The following is a 22090-nucleotide window of genomic DNA, read 5'->3' on the forward strand; positions in this document are numbered from 1 at the left end:
AGTGGAAGGGCTGGATATTTCAAATCTCCCGCCAAAAGCCCTGACTGGAGAAGAGGGGGAGGGAAGGTGAAGTATCTGTTCCTAAACCCAACCCCCTTGGGAGGTAGCCCATTCCACGTAAACCCTTGTGCAAAATAGGCCACCTTTGGAATTTGAGTGGCCCCTTTGTGAAGTACAGTACATGTGACTAGTTGTTTTGTTTTTTTTTGGGGGGGGGGGGTCAAACGCAACACCGACTTTCAAACCCATCCTCGACAAGTAAAGTCTTCGCATGAGGGCGTGCTTCTGCCCGGTTTCGAGCCGGGGACCTTTGGCGTGTGAGGCAAACGTGATAACCGCTACACTACAGAAGCGATAGTGTAGCGCAGGTACGTTGGTGGACAAGTCCTCAGCCTCAGTGCAACGCTTTCGTGCTGGGTAAAACGCACTTTCTCTCCCCGTCTGGGAATCGAACCCAGGTCTTCCGCGTAACAAGCGGAGATACTGTCCACTATACTAACGAGGACATATGGGGCTGCAGGGGGGGCCCTTTTTTTTTTTTTTTTTTTTGGGCGTGTGTGTCGGTGTCTTTTTCCCCCGATCTCTGTGATGAAAAGTTTGAAGGACTACGCCGACAATTCCGCCGCTCCTCCCTCTTTTCTAGGAATAAACCATCGAGTTTGGAATGAACCGTGTCAAAGATTGAAGCAAACATAAAAGGAGGCTTTGTTTCTGCCCGGTTTCGAGCCGAGGACCTTTCGCGCGTTAGGCGAACGTGATAACCGCTACACTACAGAAACGACGTGCGAGCCTGTCGTGTCCCTTTTGCCGCGCGACCGCCGATGCAAATGAGCGCGTGAACAGAAGTACACTGCCCGTGATGAAGCCCCGTGTGCCCTCAAGTACTGGACGCCGTGTGGCGCTGCAACGTGGCACTCTTGTTTCTCTTCAGAGCGTATAAATCTTTCGCCTTTTACTAAAAAGATCACAAGTGTTGGGGCTGTGCGGTGTATGGAGCACAACACTTTAAGCGACGTGCTCCAACATCGGCAGATGAGGAAATGGCAGCAGCTTCGCACGGCCCCCGGCGGAATGCACTCCGCTTCGAACTACTGGGAGAACTGGAAATGGATCGATTGACCTTCAGCAGACGCCTTTTGCAAAAAGAACTGGCTGTAACAACGAATCAACTGGACTTTATATTTGCCTTTCCTGGCAAAAAGATTTTTGAAGTCGTTTTCACCACAACGAAGCATCTGGAGACATGTTTGGAGTTGTACGAGAGGAAGAAAACATCCACCACTGTCTTCCAGCAGGTGAACGTTACTCCTCTCACTGATTTGGATAAAAAAACTGTCCATATCGTTATCTATTCAGAAAAAGTGAGACTGGATGATGTCAAGACATGGGCCTCTTTCTTCTGCGATGTCCTAAAAGCAACAGAGGTTGTAGACATCGATGGCATTAAAACAGGAACCAAGCGGCTGGAAGTGAAGTTAAGAAGAACTAACGGGGAACTTCAACATCTCCCTAACTCCATTCAACTGGGGGCTTTCCGAGGCTCTGTCTTTTATCCGGGGCAGCCACGGAAATGCAGAAGATGCGGCAGCCTTGATCACCTGGCAGCAGGGTGCAATGTAGCCCAATGCAGAAAGTGCAAATCCCTGGATCATCCCACATCACTATGCACAGTTTCAGTTAAATGCAACCTGTGTTCGGCGGACACCCATCTCTTTAAGGACTGCCCACAAGCCTATGCTAATAGAGTGAAAGGGAATACAGTGACAACATCAGTATCATGCCAAGATGACCCGGATCCCTATTCCCAACTCTTTGATGAGAATCCCGTGTCACAAGACAGAATGGACAAGGCAGATGGACCGGACAACTCTCCAAAAGAACCACCCACAGTGAGACTTCAGGATGTCCCCAAAACTCTACAGGATGCAGAAGGGGTCTTCGACGCCCTGTTGGCCAGCCTCCCCCCCTTCCAGGAGGAGGGCACACAGGGGGAACCTGCACCGCAAGAGGATAGTCAAGATGGTTTAGCAGCAACAGCTGAAACCTTTCTTCCGGACACTCAAGTGGAATTTTTGGAACGGCAGGGGGCGGTAAAACGCCTTCAGAACACGTCAAGTGAGGAATCTTTCCACCTAGAGCAGTCTGAAAAGGTATGGCCACCTGCCTCGTCTCCCTCCACCGAATTCCTTGACCATACTAGCGTGAACACGTTTACAGTTGTGACAAAAATAAAATCGGCGGAAGGCCCCCCAAATCCACAAAAGAAAAAAAGGAAGGGTCACAGAACACAAGGAGAAAATGGTTTAGTGGTAAACTCCTCCAACTATTAATATGACCTCTCTCTCAGTAGTCACAATTAATACAAGAGGCTTGAATGAATTGTTAAAGTGCCAGACAGTTTTCAATGAACTGCATAATGGAATTGGAGATATTTTCTGTCTCCAAGAATGTAATATACCTTTTAAAGATAGTTATAGAGATTATGAAAGTAGATGGCCTCATGGACAATCCTTTTGGTCTGGAGATAATGAAAACAAGAACTCTGGGGTAGCCATCTTGCTCCGAGGTCACCATTTTAATATAAACAGAGTCCAGAGAATAAGTGATGGAAGAATACTCTCTGTAGACTTAGATCAAAATGGAAAACAACTTAGAGTTATCAGTGTTTATTGTCCACCCACAGTGCAAGGAAGACTTAAAACCTTGGAACTTTTACAGACTTTATTTTTTTGCAAATATGAAGTTGTCATTGGGGGTGACTTTAACTGCATCTTGACTAGAACAGACAGATTGACAAAACGAGCTACTACGGCAAAACTAGATGCCAGCTCACACGCTTTGGCGAATTTAATAAGAGACTGTCATTTGAAAGACTGTGCGGAAAGTTTAGGGTCAAAACCAGACTTTACGTGGTCTAATGGCAAATCCTTCTCACGTATTGATCTTACCCTGGTGTCCCGAGGCCTTCTCCCCCTTAAATGTTGGAGAACACCAGTTGTCTTTTCAGATCACTTTAAGCTAACCACCGTGATAGACATTAAAGGAGGGTTGAAACGCCATACGGGCCCGTGGAAATTAAATATTGCTTTATTACAGAACAAATACATAGTAGAAAAATTAAAAGGAAAATTTGAACAATGGAAAACCCTACGAGATCTCCATAACTCCTGTGGAGACTGGTGGGAAGATATTAAATCCAGGACAAAATCCTTCTTCATGTCAGAGAGTAAAACACTGGCCGCTAGAAAGAGAATGTTTTATTCTAGACTTCAAAGAAAACTTCAAAACTACTATAAACTGGCACAAAACGGCTTTGACATGCAACAAGAGATTGTCACACTAAAAGCAAAACTATGTGAACTAATGAGGGAGAAGAGTAAAAGTATCCTCCTGAGAAGCAGGATCCAACATCTAGAGGAAAATGAGAAATGTTCCCGGTACTTTTTCCAAAAAATAGCAAAAGCAAAGCACCATATAACATCTGTCTATGATCAGGAAGGAAAAGAAGAGAAGGACATGGAAAAAATCATTCACATTATTAGGTCCTTTTTTGCCAATCTCTATCAGGACACACTGGTGTCTAGCAAAATGATGGACACTTTTCTTTCTAAGACTACTGGAAAACTTAGTACTTCAGTGAAGGAATCCTTAGACAAAAATATAACATTGGCAGAACTGACAAAAGCCATTACAAGTATGAAAGACAATAAAACTCCAGGCTTGGATGGTCTCCCCAAAGAGTTTTACGTTACCTTTTGGGAGCAGCTGAAACTCCCCCTTTTGGAGATGTACAACGAAAGTCTTGGCAAAGGAGCGTTGCCATCATCATTGAGACGGGGGGCAATCTCCCTCCTTCACAAAAAAGGACAAAAACAGAATCTACAGAACTGGAGACCACTAACCCTTCTAGGTGTCGATGTAAAAATACTGGCCAAGGTTTTATTTTTACGAACTCAACCCATCGTTGGTGACCTGGTGGAGAGTGAACAAACATGTGGAGTACAAGGACGGACAATGACAGATAGCCTAGCCCTGGTGAGAGACACGTATCTCCTCTGTAAAGAACGTAACAGCCCCCTATGTATACTAAGTTTGGACCTCGAAAAAGCTTTTGATAGCATAAGCCACGATTATATAAAAGCAGTGTTGAAACATTTTGGTTTTGGAGAAAATTTTAGACGGTGGGTTAACCTCTTGTACACTGACTGCCATAGTGTGGTAATAGTTAATGGACAACAAACAAATGCTATAGATATCCGGGCTGGGGTCAGACAAGGGTGCCCCTTGTCACCCACATTATTTATTTTAGCAATAGAACCGCTAGTTTGTGCCCTTAGAAGGAACAATGACATAAAAGGAATTTTTGTGCCAGGAAGTGAAAATAGACAGGCAAAAATATCAGTTTATATGGATGATATCACTTTGTTACTTTCAGACAATAAATCTATAGGAGAAGCCTTAAAGGTCTGTGAAAACTTTACTCTCGCTGCAAGCACAAGGGTTAATAAGAACAAAACCAAAATACTTTATTTGAATTGGAAAGAGAAATACGAAAATATAGACCTGATTAAAAATAAAGACACAATTAAAGTCTTGGGAATTCAGATAGGAAAAGACATGGAAGTAAAAAACTGGGAGTCAAAGCTACCCAAATTGACAGCCAATTTAAGAGCATGGCAAGATAGGGAGCTTACATTTACTGGGAAAGTCTTAATTGTGAACTCGGTACTGTTGGCTTCAGTGAATAATCTGGCGACTGTGTTTCCTGCCCCCTATCGGATACTTAAGACTCTGAAGAAGATGTTGTTCCAGTTTATCTGGGGGGGGAAATCAGAGAGACTCAAACGAAATATAATGCATCGCCTCCCACTGTGCGGGGGTATCGGGGTGCCATTAATCGAGGCAAAATTTGAAGCAATGTTCTTGGCCCCAATTTTAAAGGCAGTCCTTCTACCAGAAAGGGAAATTTTGTGGCACTATTTTGCAAAATTGTGGGTGGGTAGAAAAGTTTTAATCACATGGGGAAAAAGACCATCAATGGATGTCCCCCACGCCGAGATTTGCCCATCAGTCTACAAACATGTGCTTGAGAACTTATCCAAAGGACTTAGCCAGGTACCATCGACAGAACTGACAAGGAGAAAAATAGAACAAAAACTGTCCGTAGATTTGGAGAAACTTACCCCGGTAGATCTTTTATCGGCACAAGAGAGCAAAAGGGCATGGGAAAATATACATTTTCAAAAACTTACGAACAGACACAGAGATTTGGCCTGGCAAATTGGCCATAAATGTTTGCCAACCCGAGAGTTCCTTTTTAAAAGACACTTTACACCAAGCCCAAGATGCCCGAGACCCTTTTGTGGCAGTGAGGAAACTCATTTACACGTTTTTTGGACATGCCCTTTTGCTGTGAATGCCTGGGTAACAGTATCCCCATGGCTGAAAAATGTTGGGAAAATTCCATCAAGTTATAACAATATTGCCTATGGTGAAACTGCAAAATTCCAAAATAAGGAGAGGTGGTGGATTATAGTTAATTGTATAAAAGAAGCTATCTGGAAATCAAGGAATGTATTGACTTTTAAAAACTATCAAATGTCAGAAATGTTGTTGATGAAATGTGTTATGAATATTTTTAAAGATTATGTTTTAAGAGATTTAGTGGAAGGAAAGAGAGAAGAAATAATCAATTTATGGAAAATTCCAAACTCTTTTAAAGACTTGCTGTATTCATAGTTTTGGTAAATAATGTGTAATTGTATTGACTTTTGTAAACTGTGTTTAAAAGATGTGTTTTAAGTGTGGAAAGTATTTTGAAAGAAATTTATTGCTATGAAATAATAAAAACCGCCTGAAAAGTGAAAAGTGCCTTTTACTAAAGATTTCCGTGGAGAGGGACAACAAGAGATCTTTCCAATTTTTTGATGCCCTGCTTCAATGCGGGGCTTTTCTTCCTATGTCTAAAGCAAGCAAGCGGTCATCCTCCAAGAGCAAAGGTTGTGTCTTGTCGGCCTTTAAACATGCCCTTGCGTACCCTCCGTTTGGCATCCCGTGTTCAAGAACTTTAAAAGTAAAAAAGAGTGCTTAGAACGCACAGACTTGCGTGTGTATCGCTGCCGTTTAACCTGGGGCTCAATCGTCGGGTGGAAGCTGGTCCATGCAAATGGCCGGAAGGACCATGCTGCCACATTGCCTCTTCCAGGGCCTGGGCCTTGGCTCGGAGCGGAGCAACTCATACTTACCTGGCAGGGGCGACACCATGATCAGGAAGGTGGTTCACCCAGGGCGAGGCTCGTCCATTGCACAAACAGGATGTGCTGACCCCTGTGAATTCCCCAAATGTGGGAATCTCAACTGCATAATTTCTGGTAGTGGGGGACTGCGTTCGCGCTCTCCCCTCTTGTTTTTTGTCAGAGGAAAAAAAAAAACCCAAAGGGTCGTTTCCATGTACGCCGCTCGCGCTCCGGCCCCTCCGCCGGGCGCTTTGCGCGGGCGCCGCTTTGGACCGTTGACGGGAGGGTCAGCGTGGGGAGAGCTCACTGCTCCCCGAACCCATTGTGGGCATCGCTTCTCGGCCTTTTGGCTAAGATCAAGTGTAGTATCTGTTCTTATCAGTTTAATATCTGATACGTCCCCTACCCGGGGACCGTATATTAAATTGATTTTTGGACCAGGGAGATGGAATTTGGGGCTTGCTCCGTCCACTCCACGCATCGGCTCGCTATTGCAGTACCTCCGAGAACGGTGCACCTCCTCTCTCAGGTTAAAAAAAGTCATTCAGTTTGTTTTCGCCGTCACGTTACATGCAAATGTGCCATCATACCCTCATGTTAAACGCTTCCTTGCCGTTTGTCTGCTCCGGAAGTGGACAAAAATTCTCGGAGACGTTTTGAGTGGAAGGGCTGGATATTTCAAATCTCCCGCCAAAAGCCCTGACTGGAGAAGAGGGGGAGGGAAGGTGAAGTATCTGTTCCTAAACCCAACCCCCTTGGGAGGTAGCCCATTCCACGTAAACCCTTGTGCAAAATAGGCCACCTTTGGAATTTGAGTGGCCCCTTTGTGAAGTACAGTACATGTGACTAGTTGTTTTGTTTTTTTTTGGGGGGGGGGGTCAAACGCAACACCGACTTTGAAACCCATCCTCGACAAGTAAAGTCTTCGCATGAGGGCGTGCTTCTGCCCGGTTTCGAGCCGGGGACCTTTTGCGTGTGAGGTAAACGTGATAACCGCTACACTACAGAAGCGATAGTGTAGCGCAGGTACGTTGGTGGGACAAGTCCTCAGCGTCAGTGCAACGCTTTCGTGCTGGGTAAAACGCACTTTCTCTCCCCGTCTGGGAATCGAACCCAGGTCTTCCGCGTGACAAGCGGAGATACTGTCCACTATACTAACGAGGACATATGGAGCTGCAGGGGGGCCCCTTTTTTTTTTTTTTTTTTTTGTTGGGCGTGTGTGTCGGTGTCTTTTTCCCCCGATCTCTGTGATGAAAAGTTTGAAGGACTACGCCGACAATTCCGCCGCTCCTCCCTCTTTTCTAGGAATAAACCATCGAGTTTGGAATGAACCGTGTCAAAGATTGAAGCAAACATAAAAGGAGGCTTTGTTTCTGCCCGGTTTCGAGCCGAGGACCTTTCGCGCCTTAGGCGAACGTGATAACCGCTACACTACAGAAACGACGTGCGAGCCTGTCGTGTCCCTTTTGCCGCGCGACCGCCGATGCAAATGAGCGCGTGAACAGAAGTACACTGCCCGTGATGAAGCCCCGTGTGCCCTCAAGTACTGGACGCCGTGTGGCGCTGCAACGTGGCACTCTTGTTTCTCTTCAGAGCGTATAAATCTTTCGCCTTTTACTAAAGATTTCCGTGGAGAGGGACAACAAGAGATCTTTCCAATTTTTTGATGCCCTGCTTCAATGCGGGGCTTTTCTACCTATGTCTAAAGCAAGCAAGCAAGCGGTCATCCTCCAAGAGCAAAGATTGTGTCTTGTCGGCCTTTAAACATGCCCTTGCGTACCCTCCGTTTGGAATCCCGTGTTCAAGAACTTTAAAAGTAAAAAAGAGTGCTTAGAACGCACAGACTTGCGTGTGTATCGCTGCCGTTTAACCTGGGGCTCAATCGTCGGGTGGAAGCTGGTCCATGCAAATGGCCGGAAGGACCATGCTGCCACATTGCCTCTTCCAGGGCCTGGGCCTTGGCTCGGAGCGGAGCAACTCATACTTACCTGGCAGGGGCGACACCATGATCAGGAAGGTGGTTCACCCAGGGCGAGGCTCGTCCATTGCACAAACAGGATGTGCTGACCCCTGTGAATTCCCCAAATGTGGGAATCTCAACTGCATAATTTCTGGTAGTGGGGGACTGTGTTCGCGCTCTCCTCTCTTGTTTTTTGTCAGAGGAAAAAAAAAAAAACCCAAAGGGTCGTTTCCATGTACGCCGCTCGCGCTCCGGCCCCTCCGCCGGGCGCTTTGCGCGGGCGCCGCTTTGGACCGTTGACGGGAGGGTCAGCGTGGGGAGAGCTCACTGCTCCCCGAACCCATTGTGGGCATCGCTTCTCGGCCTTTTGGCTAAGATCAAGTGTAGTATCTGTTCTTATCAGTTTAATATCTGATACGTCCCCTACCCGGGGACCGTATATTAAATTGATTTTTGGACCAGGGAGATGGAATTTGGGGCTTGCTCCATCCACTCCACGCATCGGCTCGGTATTGCAGTACCTCCGAGAACGGTGCACCTCCTCTCTCAGGTTAAAAAAAGTCATTCAGTTTGTTTTCGCCGTCACGTTACATGCAAATGTGCCATCATACCCTCATGTTAAACGCTTCCTTGCCGTTTGTCTGCTCCGGAAGTGGACAAAAATTCTCGGAGACGTTTTGAGTGGAAGGGCTGGATATTTCAAATCTCCCGCCAAAAGCCCTGACTGGAGAAGAGGGGGAGGGAAGGTGAAGTATCTGTTCCTAAACCCAACCCCCTTGGGAGGTAGCCCATTCCACGTAAACCCTTGTGCAAAATAGGCCACCTTTGGAATTTGAGTGGCCCCTTTGTGAAGTACAGTACATGTGACTAGTTGTTTTGTTTTTTTTTTGGGGGGGGGTCAAACGCAACACCGACTTTCAAACCCATCCTCGACAAGTAAAGTCTTCGCATGAGGGCGTGCTTCTGCCCGGTTTCGAGCCGGGGACCTTTTGCGTGTGAGGCAAACGTGATAACCGCTACACTACAGAAGCGATAATGTAGCGCAGGTACGTTGGTGGGACAAGTCCTCAGCGTCAGTGCAACGCTTTCGTGCTGGGTAAAACGCACTTTCTCTCCCCGTCTGGGAATCGAACCCAGGTCTTCCGCGTGACAAGCGGAGATACTGTCCACTATACTAACGAGGACATATGGGGCTGCAGGGGGGCCCCTTTTTTTTTTTTTTTTTTTTGGGCGTGTGTGTCGGTGTCTTTTTCCCCCGATCTCTGTGATGAAAAGTTTGAAGGACTACGCCGACAATTCCGCCGCTCCTCCCTCTTTTCTAGGAATAAACCATCGAGTTTGGAATGAACCGTGTCAAAGATTGAAGCAAACATAAAAGGAGGCTTTGTTTCTGCCCGGTTTCGAGCCGAGGACCTTTCGCGCGTTAGGCGAACGTGATAACTGCTACACTACAGAAACGACGCGCGAGCCTGTCGTGTCCCTTTTGCCGTGCGACCGCCGATGCAAATGAGCGCGTGAACAGAAGTACACTGCCCGTGATGAAGCCCCGTGTGCCCTCAAGTACTGGACGCCGTGTGGCGCTGCAACGTGGCACTCTTGTTTCTCTTCAGAGCGTATAAATCTTTCGCCTTTTACTAAAGATTTCCGTGGAGAGGGACAACAAGAGATCTTTCCAATTTTTTGATGCCCTGCTTCAATGCGGGGCTTTTCTACCTATGTCTAAAGCAAGCAAGCGGTCATCCTCCAAGAGCAAAGGTTGTGTCTTGTCGGCCTTTAAACATGCCCTTGCGTACCCTCCGTTTGGCATCCCGTGTTCAAGAACTTTAAAAGTAAAAAAGAGTGCTTAGAACGCACAGACTTGCGTGTGTATCGCTGCCGTTTAACCTGGGGCTCAATCGTCGGGTGGAAGCTGGTCCATGCAAATGGCCGGAAGGACCATGCTGCCACATTGCCTCTTCCAGGGCCTGGGCCTTGGCTCGGAGCGGAGCAACTCATACTTACCTGGCAGGGGCGACACCATGATCAGGAAGGTGGTTCACCCAGGGCGAGGCTCGTCCATTGCACAAACAGGATGTGCTGACCCCTGTGAATTCCCCAAATGTGGGAATCTCAACTGCATAATTTCTGGTAGTGGGGGACTGGGTTCGCGCTCTCCCCTCTTGTTTTTTGTCAGAGGAAAAAAAAAAAAACCCAAAGGGTCGTTTCCATGTACGCCGCTCGCGCTCCGGCCCCTCCGCCGGGCGCTTTGCGCGGGCGCCGCTTTGGACCGTTGACGGGAGGGTCAGCGTGGGGAGAGCTCACTGCTCCCCGAACCCATTGTGGGCATCGCTTCTCGGCCTTTTGGCTAAGATCAAGTGTAGTATCTGTTCTTATCAGTTTAATATCTGATACGTCCCCTACCCGGGGACCGTATATTAAATTGATTTTTGGACCAGGGAGATGGAATTTGGGGCTTGCTCCGTCCACTCCACGCATCGGCTCGGTATTGCAGTACCTCCGAGAACGGTGCACCTCCTCTCTCAGGTTAAAAAAAGTCATTCAGTTTGTTTTCGCCGTCACGTTACATGCAAATGTGCCATCATACCCTCATGTTAAACGCTTCCTTGCCGTTTGTCTGCTCCGGAAGTGGACAAAAATTCTCGGAGACGTTTTGAGTGGAAGGGCTGGATATTTCAAATCTCCCGCCAAAAGCCCTGACTGGAGAAGAGGGGGAGGGAAGGTGAAGTATCTGTTCCTAAACCCAACCCCCTTGGGAGGTAGCCCATTCCACGTAAACCCTTGTGCAAAATAGGCCACCTTTGGAATTTGAGTGGCCCCTTTGTGAAGTACAGTACATGTGACTAGTTTTTTTTTTTTTTTTTGGGGGGGGGTCAAACGCAACACCGACTTTCAAACCCATCCTCGACAAGTAAAGTCTTCGCATGAGGGCGTGCTTCTGCCCGGTTTCGAGCCGGGGACCTTTTGCGTGTGAGGCAAACATGATAACCGCTACACTACAGAAGCGATAGTGTAGCGCAGGTACGTTGGTGGGACAAGTCCTCAGCGTCAGTGCAACGCTTTCGTGCTGGGTAAAAAGGACTTTCTCTCCCCGTCTGGGAATCGAACCCAGGTCTTCCGCGTGACAAGCGGAGATACTGTCCACTATACTAACGAGGACATATGGGGCTGCAGGGGGGCCCCTTTTTTTTTTTTTTTTTTTTTGGCGTGTGTGTCGGTGTCTTTTTCCCCCGATCTCTGTGATGAAAAGTTTGAAGGACTACGCCGACAATTCCGCCGCTCCTCCCTCTTTTCTAGGAATAAACCATCGAGTTTGGAATGAACCGTGTCAAAGATTGAAGCAAACATAAAAGGAGGCTTTGTTTCTGCCCGGTTTCGAGCCGAGGACCTTTCGCGCGTTAGGCGAACGTGATAACCGCTACACTACAGAAACGACGTGCGAGCCTGTCGTGTCCCTTTTGCCGCGCGACCGCCGATGCAAATGAGCGCGTGAACAGAAGTACACTGCCCGTGATGAAGCCCCGTGTGCCCTCAAGTACTGGACGCCGTGTGGCGCTGCAACGTCCTAAACCCAACCCCCTTGGGAGGTAGCCCATTCCACGTAAACCCTTGTGCAAAATAGGCCACCTTTGGAATTTGAGTGGCCCCTTTGTGAAGTACAGTACATGTGACTAGTTGTTTTGTTTTTTTTGGGGGGGGGTCAAACGCAACACCGACTTTCAAACCCATCCTCGACAAGTAAAGTCTTCGCATGAGGGCGTGCTTCTGCCCGGTTTCGAGCCGGGGACCTTTTGCGTGTGAGGCAAACATGATAACCGCTACACTACAGAAGCGATAGTGTAGCACAGGTACGTTGGTGGGACAAGTCCTCAGCGTCAGTGCAATGCTTTCGTGCTGGGTAAAACGCACTTTCTCTCCCCGTCTGGGAATCGAACCCAGGTCTTCCGCGTGACAAGCGGAGATACTGTCCACTATACTAACGAGGACATATGGGGCTGCAGGGGGGGCCCTTTTTTTTTTTTTTTTTTTTGGGCGTGTGTGTCGGTGTCTTTTTCCCCCGATCTCTGTGATGAAAAGTTTGAAGGACTACGCCGACAATTCCGCCGCTCCTCCCTCTTTTCTAGGAATAAACCATCGAGTTTGGAATGAACCGTGTCAAAGATTGAAGCAAACATAAAAGGAGGCTTTGTTTCTGCCCGGTTTCGAGCCGAGGACCTTTCGCGCGTTAGGCGAACGTGATAACCGCTACACTACAGAAACGACGTGCAAGCCTGTCGTGTCCCTTTTGCCGCGCGACCGCCGATGCAAATGAGCGCGTGAACAGAAGTACACTGCCCGTGATGAAGCCCCGTGTGCCCTCAAGTACTGGACGCCGTGTGGCGCTGCAACGTGGTACTCTTGTTTCTCTTCAGAGCGTATAAATCTTTCGCCTTTTACTAAAGATTTCCGTGGAGAGGGACAACAAGAGATCTTTCCAATTTTTTGATGCCCTGCTTCAATGCGGGGCTTTTCTACCTATGTCTAAAGCAAGCAAGCGGTCATCCTGCAAGAGCAAAGGTTGTGTCTTGTCGGCCTTTAAACATGCCCTTGCGTACCCTCCGTTTGGCATCCCGTGTTCAAGAACTTTAAAAGTAAAAAAGAGTGCTTAGAACGCACAGACTTGCGTGTGTATCGCTGCCGTTTAACCTGGGGCTCAATCGTCGGGTGGAAGCTGGTCCATGCAAATGGCCGGAAGGACCATGCTGCCACATTGCCTCTTCCAGGGCCTGGGCCTTGGCTCGGAGCGGAGCAACTCATACTTACCTGGCAGGGGCGACACCATGATCAGGAAGGTGGTTCACCCAGGGCGAGGCTCGTCCATTGCACAAACAGGATGTGCTGACCCCTGTGAATTCCCCAAATGTGGGAATCTCAACTGCATAATTTCTGGTAGTGGGGGACTGCGTTCGCGCTCTCCCCTCTTGTTTTTTGTCAGAGGAAAAAAAAAAAAACCCAAAGGGTCGTTTCCATGTACGCCGCTCGCGCTCCGGCCCCTCCGCCGGGCGCTTTGCGCGGGCGCCGCTTTGGACCGTTGACGGGAGGGTCAGCGTGGGGAGAGCTCACTGCTCCCCGAACCCATTGTGGGCATCGCTTCTCGGCCTTTTGGCTAAGATCAAGTGTAGTATCTGTTCTTATCAGTTTAATATCTGATACGTCCCCTACCCGGGGACCGTATATTAAATTGATTTTTGGACCAGGGAGATGGAATTTGGGGCTTGCTCCGTCCACTCCACGCATCGGCTCGGTATTGCAGTACCTCCGAGAACGGTGCACCTCCTCTCTCAGGTTAAAAAAAGTCATTCAGTTTGTTTTCGCCGTCACGTTACATGCAAATGTGCCATCATACCCTCATGTTAAACGCTTCCTTGCCGTTTGTCTGCTCCGGAAGTGGACAAAAATTCTCGGAGACGTTTTGAGTGGAAGGGCTGGATATTTCAAATCTCCCGCCAAAAGCCCTGACTGGAGAAGAGGGGGAGGGAAGGTGAAGTATCTGTTCCTAAACCCAACCCCCTTGGGAGGTAGCCCATTCCACGTAAACCCTTGTGCAAAATAGGCCACCTTTGGAATTTGAGTGGCCCCTTTGTGAAGTACAGTACATGTGACTAGTTGTTTTGTTTTTTTTGGGGGGGGGTCAAACGCAACACCGACTTTCAAACCCATCCTCGACAAGTAAAGTCTTCGCATGAGGGCGTGCTTCTGCCCGGTTTCGAGCCGGGGACCTTTTGCGTGTGAGGCAAACATGATAACCGCTACACTACAGAAGCGATAGTGTAGCGCAGGTACGTTGGTGGGACAAGTCCTCAGCGTCAGTGCAATGCTTTCGTGCTGGGTAAAACGCACTTTCTCTCCCCGTCTGGGAATCGAACCCAGGTCTTCCGCGTGACAAGCGGAGATACTGTCCACTATACTAACGAGGACATATGGGGCTGCAGGGGGGCCCCTTTTTTTTTTTTTTTTTTTTTTGGGCGTGTGTGTCGGTGTCTTTTTCCCCCGATCTCTGTGATGAAAAGTTTGAAGGACTACGCCGACAATTCCGCCGCTCCTCCCTCTTTTCTAGGAATAAACCATCGAGTTTGGAATGAACCGTGTCAAAGATTGAAGCAAACATAAAAGGAGGCTTTGTTTCTGCCCGGTTTCGAGCCGAGGACCTTTCGCGCGTTAGGCGAACGTGATAACCGCTACACTACAGAAACGACGTGCGAGCCTGTCGTGTCCCTTTTGCCGCGCGACCGCCGATGCAAATGAGCGCGTGAACAGAAGTACACTGCCCGTGATGAAGCCCCGTGTGCCCTCAAGTACTGGACGCCGTGTGGCGCTGCAACGTCCTAAACCCAACCCCCTTGGGAGGTAGCCCATTCCACGTAAACCCTTGTGCAAAATAGGCCACCTTTGGAATTTGAGTGGCCCCTTTGTGAAGTACAGTACATGTGACTAGTTGTTTTGTTTTTTTTGGGGGGGGGTCAAACGCAACACCGACTTTCAAACCCATCCTCGACAAGTAAAGTCTTCGCATGAGGGCGTGCTTCTGCCCGGTTTCGAGCCGGGGACCTTTTGCGTGTGAGGCAAACATGATAACCGCTACACTACAGAAGCGATAGTGTAGCACAGGTACGTTGGTGGGACAAGTCCTCAGCGTCAGTGCAATGCTTTCGTGCTGGGTAAAACGCACTTTCTCTCCCCGTCTGGGAATCGAACCCAGGTCTTCCGCGTGACAAGCGGAGATACTGTCCACTATACTAACGAGGACATATGGGGCTGCAGGGGGGGCCCTTTTTTTTTTTTTTTTTTTTGGGCGTGTGTGTCGGTGTCTTTTTCCCCCGATCTCTGTGATGAAAAGTTTGAAGGACTACGCCGACAATTCCGCCGCTCCTCCCTCTTTTCTAGGAATAAACCATCGAGTTTGGAATGAACCGTGTCAAAGATTGAAGCAAACATAAAAGGAGGCTTTGTTTCTGCCCGGTTTCGAGCCGAGGACCTTTCGCGCGTTAGGCGAACGTGATAACCGCTACACTACAGAAACGACGTGCAAGCCTGTCGTGTCCCTTTTGCCGCGCGACCGCCGATGCAAATGAGCGCGTGAACAGAAGTACACTGCCCGTGATGAAGCCCCGTGTGCCCTCAAGTACTGGACGCCGTGTGGCGCTGCAACGTGGTACTCTTGTTTCTCTTCAGAGCGTATAAATCTTTCGCCTTTTACTAAAGATTTCCGTGGAGAGGGACAACAAGAGATCTTTCCAATTTTTTGATGCCCTGCTTCAATGCGGGGCTTTTCTACCTATGTCTAAAGCAAGCAAGCGGTCATCCTGCAAGAGCAAAGGTTGTGTCTTGTCGGCCTTTAAACATGCCCTTGCGTACCCTCCGTTTGGCATCCCGTGTTCAAGAACTTTAAAAGTAAAAAAGAGTGCTTAGAACGCACAGACTTGCGTGTGTATCGCTGCCGTTTAACCTGGGGCTCAATCGTCGGGTGGAAGCTGGTCCATGCAAATGGCCGGAAGGACCATGCTGCCACATTGCCTCTTCCAGGGCCTGGGCCTTGGCTCGGAGCGGAGCAACTCATACTTACCTGGCAGGGGCGACACCATGATCAGGAAGGTGGTTCACCCAGGGCGAGGCTCGTCCATTGCACAAACAGGATGTGCTGACCCCTGTGAATTCCCCAAATGTGGGAATCTCAACTGCATAATTTCTGGTAGTGGGGGACTGCGTTCGCGCTCTCCCCTCTTGTTTTTTGTCAGAGGAAAAAAAAAAAAACCCAAAGGGTCGTTTCCATGTACGCCGCTCGCGCTCCGGCCCCTCCGCCGGGCGCTTTGCGCGGGCGCCGCTTTGGACCGTTGACGGGAGGGTCAGCGTGGGGAGAGCTCACTGCTCCCCGAACCCATTGTGGGCATCGCTTCTCGGCCTTTTGGCTAAGATCAAGTGTAGTATCTGTTCTTATCAGTTTAATATCTGATACGTCCCCTACCCGGGGACCGTATATTAAATTGATTTTTGGACCAGGGAGATGGAATTTGGGGCTTGCTCCGTCCACTCCACGCATCGGCTCGGTATTGCAGTACCTCCGAGAACGGTGCACCTCCTCTCTCAGGTTAAAAAAAGTCATTCAGTTTGTTTTCGCCGTCACGTTACATGCAAATGTGCCATCATACCCTCATGTTAAACGCTTCCTTGCCGTTTGTCTGCTCCGGAAGTGGACAAAAATTCTCGGAGACGTTTTGAGTGGAAGGGCTGGATATTTCAAATCTCCCGCCAAAAGCCCTGACTGGAGAAGAGGGGGAGGGAAGGTGAAGTATCTGTTCCTAAACCCAACCCCCTTGGGAGGTAGCCCATTCCACGTAAACCCTTGTGCAAAATAGGCCACCTTTGGAATTTGAGTGGCCCCTTTGTGAAGTACAGTACATGTGACTAGTTGTTTTGTTTTTTTTGGGGGGGGGTCAAACGCAACACCGACTTTCAAACCCATCCTCGACAAGTAAAGTCTTCGCATGAGGGCGTGCTTCTGCCCGGTTTCGAGCCGGGGACCTTTTGCGTGTGAGGCAAACATGATAACCGCTACACTACAGAAGCGATAGTGTAGCGCAGGTACGTTGGTGGGACAAGTCCTCAGCGTCAGTGCAATGCTTTCGTGCTGGGTAAAACGCACTTTCTCTCCCCGTCTGGGAATCGAACCCAGGTCTTCCGCGTGACAAGCGGAGATACTGTCCACTATACTAACGAGGACATATGGGGCTGCAGGGGGGCCCCTTTTTTTTTTTTTTTTTTTTTGGGCGTGTGTGTCGGTGTCTTTTTCCCCCGATCTCTGTGATGAAAAGTTTGAAGGACTACGCCGACAATTCCGCCGCTCCTCCCTCTTTTCTAGGAATAAACCATCGAGTTTGGAATGAACCGTGTCAAAGATTGAAGCAAACATAAAAGGAGGCTTTGTTTCTGCCCGGTTTCGAGCCGAGGACCTTTCGCGCGTTAGGCGAACGTGATAACCGCTACACTACAGAAACGACGTGCGAGCCTGTCGTGTCCCTTTTGCCGCGCGACCGCCGATGCAAATGAGCGCGTGAACAGAAGTACACTGCCCGTGATGAAGCCCCGTGTGCCCTCAAGTACTGGACGCCGTGTGGCGCTGCAACGTGGCACTCTTGTTTCTCTTCAGAGCGTATAAATCTTTCGCCTTTTACTAAAGATTTCCGTGGAGAGGGACAACAAGAGATCTTTCCAATTTTTTGATGCCCTGCTTCAATGCGGGGCTTTTCTACCTATGTCTAAAGCAAGCAAGCGGTCATCCTCCAAGAGCAAAGGTTGTGTCTTGTCGGCCTTTAAACATGCCCTTGCGTACCCTCCGTTTGGCATCCCGTGTTCAAGAACTTTAAAAGTAAAAAAGAGTGCTTAGAACGCACAGACTTGCGTGTGTATCGCTGCCGTTTAACCTGGGGCTCAATCGTCGGGTGGAAGCTGGTCCATGCAAATGGCCGGAAGGACCATGCTGCCACATTGCCTCTTCCAGGGCCTGGGCCTTGGCTCGGAGCGGAGCAGCTCATACTTACCTGGCAGGGGCGACACCATGATCAGGAAGGTGGTTCACCCAGGGCGAGGCTCGTCCATTGCACAAACGGGATGTGCTGACCCCTGTGAATTCCCCAAATGTGGGAATCTCAACTGCATAATTTCTGGTAGTGGGGGACTGCGTTCGCGCTCTCCCCTCTTGTTTTTTGTCAGAGGAAAAAAAAAAAAACCCAAAGGGTCGTTTCCATGTACGCCGCTCGCGCTCCGGCCCCTCCGCCGGGCGCTTTGCGCGGGCGCCGCTTTGGACCGTTGACGGGAGGGTCAGCGTGGGGAGAGCTCACTGCTCCCCGAACCCATTGTGGGCATCGCTTCTCGGCCTTTTGGCTAAGATCAAGTGTAGTATCTGTTCTTATCAGTTTAATATCTGATACGTCCCCTACCCGGGGACCGTATATTAAATTGATTTTTGGACCAGGGAGATGGAATTTGGGGCTTGCTCCGTCCACTCCACGCATCGGCTCGGTATTGCAGTACCTCCGAGAACGGTGCACCTCCTCTCTCAGGTTAAAAAAAGTCATTCAGTTTGTTTTCGCCGTCACGTTACATGCAAATGTGCCATCATACCCTCATGTTAAACGCTTCCTTGCCGTTTGTCTGCTCCGGAAGTGGACAAAAATTCTCGGAGACGTTTTGAGTGGAAGGGCTGGATATTTCAAATCTCCCGCCAAAAGCCCTGACTGGAGAAGAGGGGGAGGGAAGGTGAAGTATCTGTTCCTAAACTCAACCCCCTTGGGAGGTAGCCCATTCCACGTAAACCCTTGTGCAAAATAGGCCACCTTTGGAATTTGAGTGGCCCCTTTGTGAAGTACAGTACATGTGACTAGTTGTTTTGTTTTTTTTTGGGGGGGGGTCAAACGCAACACCGACTTTCAAACCCATCCTCGACAAGTAAAGTCTTCGCATGAGGGCGTGCTTCTGCCCGGTTTCGAGCCGGGGACCTTTTGCGTGTGAGGCAAACATGATAACCGCTACACTACAGAAGCGATAGTGTAGCGCAGGTACGTTGGTGGGACAAGTCCTCAGCGTCAGTGCAACGCTTTCGTGCTGAGTAAAACGCACTTTCTCTCCCCGTCTGGGAATCGAACCCAGGTCTTCCGCGTGACAAGCGGAGATACTGTCCACTATACTAACGATGACATATGGGGCTGCAGGGGGGCCCCTTTTTTTTTGTTTTTTTTTTGGGCGTGTGTGTCGGTGTCTTTTTCCCCCGATCTCTGTGATGAAAAGTTTGAAGGACTACGCCGACAATTCCGCCGCTCCTCCCTCTTTTCTAGGAATAAACCATCGAGTTTGGAATGAACCGTGTCAAAGATTGAAGCAAACATAAAAGGAGGCTTTGTTTCTGCCCGGTTTCGAGCCGAGGACCTTTCGCGCGTTAGGCGAACGTGATAACCGCTACACTACAGAAACGACGTGCGAGCCTGTCGTGTCCCTTTTGCCGCGCGACCGCCGATGCAAATGAGCGCGTGAACAGAAGTACACTGCCCGTGATGAAGCCCCGTGTGCCCTCAAGTACTGGACGCCGTGTGGCGCGTCAACGTCCTAAACCCAACCCCCTTGGGAGGTAGCCCATTCCACGTAAACCCTTGTGCAAAATAGGCCACCTTTGGAATTTGAGTGGCCCCTTTGTGAAGTACAGTACATGTGACTAGTTGTTTTGTTTTTTTTTGGGGGGGGGTCAAACGCAACACCGACTTTCAAACCCAGCCTCGACAAGTAAAGTCTTCGCATGAGGGCGTGCTTCTGCCCGGTTTCGAGCCGGGGACCTTTTGCGTGTGAGGCAAACGTGATAACCGCTACACTACAGAAGCGATAGTGTAGCGCAGGTACGTTGGTGGGACAAGTCCTCAGCGTCAGTGCAACGCTTTCGTGCTGGGTAAAACGCACTTTCTCTCCCCGTCTGGGAATCGAACCCAGGTCTTCCGCGCGGCAGCCGTGGATTCTTTAGCTAAACAGCCCTAAACAGAATCCCATTCATTTCCTATGGTAGTGCTAAACCACTACGGATGTAATATACTTTTGGCCAGCGGCGGCGCTGTGGCGAGAGCGCGCCATGTTTGAATGCAGAGTGACGTCATTCATTCAATGTGACCGGGACAAGTTTAGCACTAGATGTGCTCCTGTTTTCACCTTCTTATGGACATTTTACTGCCCCAGAACACTCGTATTTTGTGGCATTTATAACGGGCATTTGAGGACGTTTTCAGGTAAAGTTCGTCTTGTGTTTTGCACTTTTGAAACTGTGTTTTTAGTCACGTAAAATCACTGCTACTTCCATGTCTCTGTTGAACAACTAACGCGACTTTTCTGTCAGTTTTGTGTGATATTCAGCCCTGTGAAGTTAAACTTTATTACATTTAAAGGTTTGCAGTTGTGCAGTTTTATTTAAGGTGTAATATTACGTCATCTGTGTGTTGTGTTGTCTCTTATTGTGCATAAAAGTAGTTGTAGCATCAACAATTCATCACAAGTAAGAGAGACTTTGTTTGTCCCACAATGGGGGAAATGCCTTCACTTCATGTTAATGTGGAGGACATTCCACAACTGTTACCTAGCAACAGACTGTAAACAAGAGCCAAAATCCATATGAATGACTCAACAATTATGTTGATTATGTTGTTCCTCTCTCCTGTCCTGTCCTCTGTCCTTTCCTCTCTCCTGTCCTCCTCTCCCCTGTCCTCCTCTCCCCCATCCTCCTCTGCCCTGTCCTCCACTATCCTGCCCTCCTCTGTCCTTTCCTCTGTCCTTTCCTATGTCCTGTCCTCTCTCCTGTCCTCCTCTCCCCCGTACTCCTCTGCCCCGTACTCCTCTGTCCTGTCCTCCTCTGCCCTGTCCTCCTCTGTCCTGTCCTCCACTATCCTGTCCTCCTCTACCCTGTCCTCCTCTGCCCTATCCTCTGCCCTGTCCTCCTCTGTCCTGTCCTCCACTATCCTGTCCTCCTCTACCCTGTCCTCCTCTGCCCTATCCTCTGCCCTGTCCTCCTCTCTCCTGCCCTCCTCTGTCCTGTCCTCCACTATCCTGCCCTCCTCTGTCCTGTCCTCCACTATCCTGTCCTCCTCTGTCCCGTCCTCCTCTGTCCCGTCCTCCTCTGTCCCGTCCTCCTCTGTCCTGTCCTCCTCTGTCCTGTCTTCCTCTGTCCTGTCCTCCTCTGTCCTGTCCTCCTCTCTCCTGCCCTCCTCTGTCCCGTCCTCTGTCCCACCCACTCGTGTCCCCACCAGCTCTCTTCGTGAGCCCTTGGGTGAGTATAACTACTTAAATCATGTGTTCTTGGTTTGTGTGGAGTCACACAGAGTCACACCGTGTAGAGGAGCAGTCACTTCTGTTTCATTTCATGTCTTTTCCTTTAGTAGTGGCTGAAGAGGACGCGCTGGAGAGGACAATGTTCAGCATCTCCGTCCAATCAACACGTGGATGTGTGTAATGTGTCTGTAACGCTTTAGCTCCATTTTGGATGTACCATGTGTTATAAAGGTTTGTCTTTTATTCCAGCCGTGTCTGCACCAGTCGCTGCTGAGCTCCATCATCCTCAGGTTTACAGAAGTTCACACACAGATGTCCTGCCATGAAAGACACTTTGGGACACGTTCTGTCCTGTGCATGAGTTCAGTTGTTCCTGACCCTGTTCAGGTCCTGCTCTGAATTCATGCATCTGTGATGAGAGTAAGTCATATTATCTGGTGTTCAATATGAATGAGTGAGAGCTTCTTCTGCTCATTCACACTAACATTGCTAAATAAAACAGCCATATAAACTTACTTATGATATAAACAACAGGTCAAATGTAAGTGTGCGTTGTTACTAACGGCTAAATATGACTCATTATTCGTCTTCTTCTCTTACAGCAGCTGCACAGTCCAAACAGACTGTTCTGGAGGAACCACAGGACGGTAAGAGCTTTTACTTGTTGCTTATTCACTGTAAGATCAAAGTTGATCAAACGTATCATACATTTCTTTCCTCTCTTCAGCTGCTGCAGATGTGCTGCCCCTTAAGCCTCCAGTGCCACTTCCACAGGAGCTGAGGTTTGTTCTGGCCGAGTCTGGAAGTACTTCAGCTCCAGGTCTGACATTTTAATAGAATAATCTAAACAAACATAAACCTATATTGTGGTGTTTTAGTTGTTTCAGATGCAGCTCGTCCCACACATTCTGCATCTGATGCTCCTGGAGAAGAGACAACCCAGAGTGAGTGAGCTCCATGTGTGTCTGTGTCTGTCTCAGTCAAACCATCACAGAGTGAACAGATGAATGCTTCATGCTCCATGTGTGTCTGTCTCAGTCAAACCATCACAGAGTGAACAGAT

At 49.0% G+C, this 22090-nt stretch overlaps 24 non-coding genes across 24 annotated transcripts; 17 read left to right on the forward strand and 7 right to left on the reverse strand.

The window, feature by feature from the left end:
- Positions 1-6237: 6237 nt before the first annotated feature.
- Positions 6238-6403, forward strand: LOC140379773 (U1 spliceosomal RNA). Its single transcript, XR_011930706.1, has one exon. It is a non-coding gene; the product is annotated as a U1 spliceosomal RNA (small nuclear RNA).
- A 163-nt stretch (positions 6404-6566) lies between these two features.
- Positions 6567-6758, forward strand: LOC140379797 (U2 spliceosomal RNA). Its single transcript, XR_011930729.1, has one exon. It is a non-coding gene; the product is annotated as a U2 spliceosomal RNA (small nuclear RNA).
- Positions 6759-7604: 846 nt separating this feature from the next.
- Positions 7605-7677, reverse strand: trnal-aag (transfer RNA leucine (anticodon AAG)). The gene has a single exon. It is a non-coding gene; the product is annotated as a tRNA-Leu (tRNA).
- A 134-nt stretch (positions 7678-7811) lies between these two features.
- On the forward strand, positions 7812-7925 carry LOC140379807 (U5 spliceosomal RNA). The gene has a single exon (XR_011930737.1). It is a non-coding gene; the product is annotated as a U5 spliceosomal RNA (small nuclear RNA).
- Positions 7926-8216: 291 nt separating this feature from the next.
- LOC140379778 (U1 spliceosomal RNA) lies at positions 8217-8382 on the forward strand. The gene has a single exon (XR_011930711.1). It is a non-coding gene; the product is annotated as a U1 spliceosomal RNA (small nuclear RNA).
- A 165-nt stretch (positions 8383-8547) lies between these two features.
- LOC140379782 (U2 spliceosomal RNA) lies at positions 8548-8739 on the forward strand. The gene has a single exon (XR_011930715.1). It is a non-coding gene; the product is annotated as a U2 spliceosomal RNA (small nuclear RNA).
- Positions 8740-9154: 415 nt separating this feature from the next.
- On the reverse strand, positions 9155-9227 carry trnav-cac (transfer RNA valine (anticodon CAC)). Its single transcript has one exon. It is a non-coding gene; the product is annotated as a tRNA-Val (tRNA).
- A 561-nt stretch (positions 9228-9788) lies between these two features.
- LOC140379808 (U5 spliceosomal RNA) lies at positions 9789-9902 on the forward strand. The gene has a single exon (XR_011930738.1). It is a non-coding gene; the product is annotated as a U5 spliceosomal RNA (small nuclear RNA).
- A 287-nt stretch (positions 9903-10189) lies between these two features.
- On the forward strand, positions 10190-10355 carry LOC140379779 (U1 spliceosomal RNA). The gene has a single exon (XR_011930712.1). It is a non-coding gene; the product is annotated as a U1 spliceosomal RNA (small nuclear RNA).
- A 165-nt stretch (positions 10356-10520) lies between these two features.
- On the forward strand, positions 10521-10712 carry LOC140379789 (U2 spliceosomal RNA). The gene has a single exon (XR_011930721.1). It is a non-coding gene; the product is annotated as a U2 spliceosomal RNA (small nuclear RNA).
- A 1668-nt stretch (positions 10713-12380) lies between these two features.
- Positions 12381-12453, reverse strand: trnav-aac (transfer RNA valine (anticodon AAC)). Its single transcript has one exon. It is a non-coding gene; the product is annotated as a tRNA-Val (tRNA).
- Positions 12454-12587: 134 nt separating this feature from the next.
- On the forward strand, positions 12588-12701 carry LOC140379809 (U5 spliceosomal RNA). Its single transcript, XR_011930739.1, has one exon. It is a non-coding gene; the product is annotated as a U5 spliceosomal RNA (small nuclear RNA).
- A 287-nt stretch (positions 12702-12988) lies between these two features.
- LOC140379774 (U1 spliceosomal RNA) lies at positions 12989-13154 on the forward strand. Its single transcript, XR_011930707.1, has one exon. It is a non-coding gene; the product is annotated as a U1 spliceosomal RNA (small nuclear RNA).
- Positions 13155-13319: 165 nt separating this feature from the next.
- On the forward strand, positions 13320-13511 carry LOC140379790 (U2 spliceosomal RNA). Its single transcript, XR_011930722.1, has one exon. It is a non-coding gene; the product is annotated as a U2 spliceosomal RNA (small nuclear RNA).
- An 842-nt stretch (positions 13512-14353) lies between these two features.
- On the reverse strand, positions 14354-14426 carry trnav-aac (transfer RNA valine (anticodon AAC)). Its single transcript has one exon. It is a non-coding gene; the product is annotated as a tRNA-Val (tRNA).
- A 754-nt stretch (positions 14427-15180) lies between these two features.
- Positions 15181-15253, reverse strand: trnav-aac (transfer RNA valine (anticodon AAC)). Its single transcript has one exon. It is a non-coding gene; the product is annotated as a tRNA-Val (tRNA).
- Positions 15254-15387: 134 nt separating this feature from the next.
- Positions 15388-15501, forward strand: LOC140379810 (U5 spliceosomal RNA). Its single transcript, XR_011930740.1, has one exon. It is a non-coding gene; the product is annotated as a U5 spliceosomal RNA (small nuclear RNA).
- A 287-nt stretch (positions 15502-15788) lies between these two features.
- Positions 15789-15954, forward strand: LOC140379775 (U1 spliceosomal RNA). Its single transcript, XR_011930708.1, has one exon. It is a non-coding gene; the product is annotated as a U1 spliceosomal RNA (small nuclear RNA).
- A 165-nt stretch (positions 15955-16119) lies between these two features.
- Positions 16120-16311, forward strand: LOC140379791 (U2 spliceosomal RNA). The gene has a single exon (XR_011930723.1). It is a non-coding gene; the product is annotated as a U2 spliceosomal RNA (small nuclear RNA).
- Positions 16312-17152: 841 nt separating this feature from the next.
- Positions 17153-17225, reverse strand: trnav-aac (transfer RNA valine (anticodon AAC)). The gene has a single exon. It is a non-coding gene; the product is annotated as a tRNA-Val (tRNA).
- Positions 17226-17359: 134 nt separating this feature from the next.
- On the forward strand, positions 17360-17473 carry LOC140379811 (U5 spliceosomal RNA). The gene has a single exon (XR_011930741.1). It is a non-coding gene; the product is annotated as a U5 spliceosomal RNA (small nuclear RNA).
- A 287-nt stretch (positions 17474-17760) lies between these two features.
- LOC140379783 (U1 spliceosomal RNA) lies at positions 17761-17926 on the forward strand. Its single transcript, XR_011930716.1, has one exon. It is a non-coding gene; the product is annotated as a U1 spliceosomal RNA (small nuclear RNA).
- Positions 17927-18091: 165 nt separating this feature from the next.
- On the forward strand, positions 18092-18283 carry LOC140379792 (U2 spliceosomal RNA). The gene has a single exon (XR_011930724.1). It is a non-coding gene; the product is annotated as a U2 spliceosomal RNA (small nuclear RNA).
- Positions 18284-19525: 1242 nt separating this feature from the next.
- Positions 19526-19598, reverse strand: trnav-cac (transfer RNA valine (anticodon CAC)). The gene has a single exon. It is a non-coding gene; the product is annotated as a tRNA-Val (tRNA).
- Between the last annotated feature and the right edge of the window lie 2492 nt (positions 19599-22090).

This window comes from Eucyclogobius newberryi, unplaced genomic scaffold (assembly GCF_026437365.1).
Source record: "Eucyclogobius newberryi isolate DKJ021-1_F unplaced genomic scaffold, fEucNew1.0.hap1 SCAF_433, whole genome shotgun sequence".
In the NCBI taxonomy this organism is placed as follows: domain Eukaryota; kingdom Metazoa; phylum Chordata; class Actinopteri; order Gobiiformes; family Gobiidae; genus Eucyclogobius; species Eucyclogobius newberryi.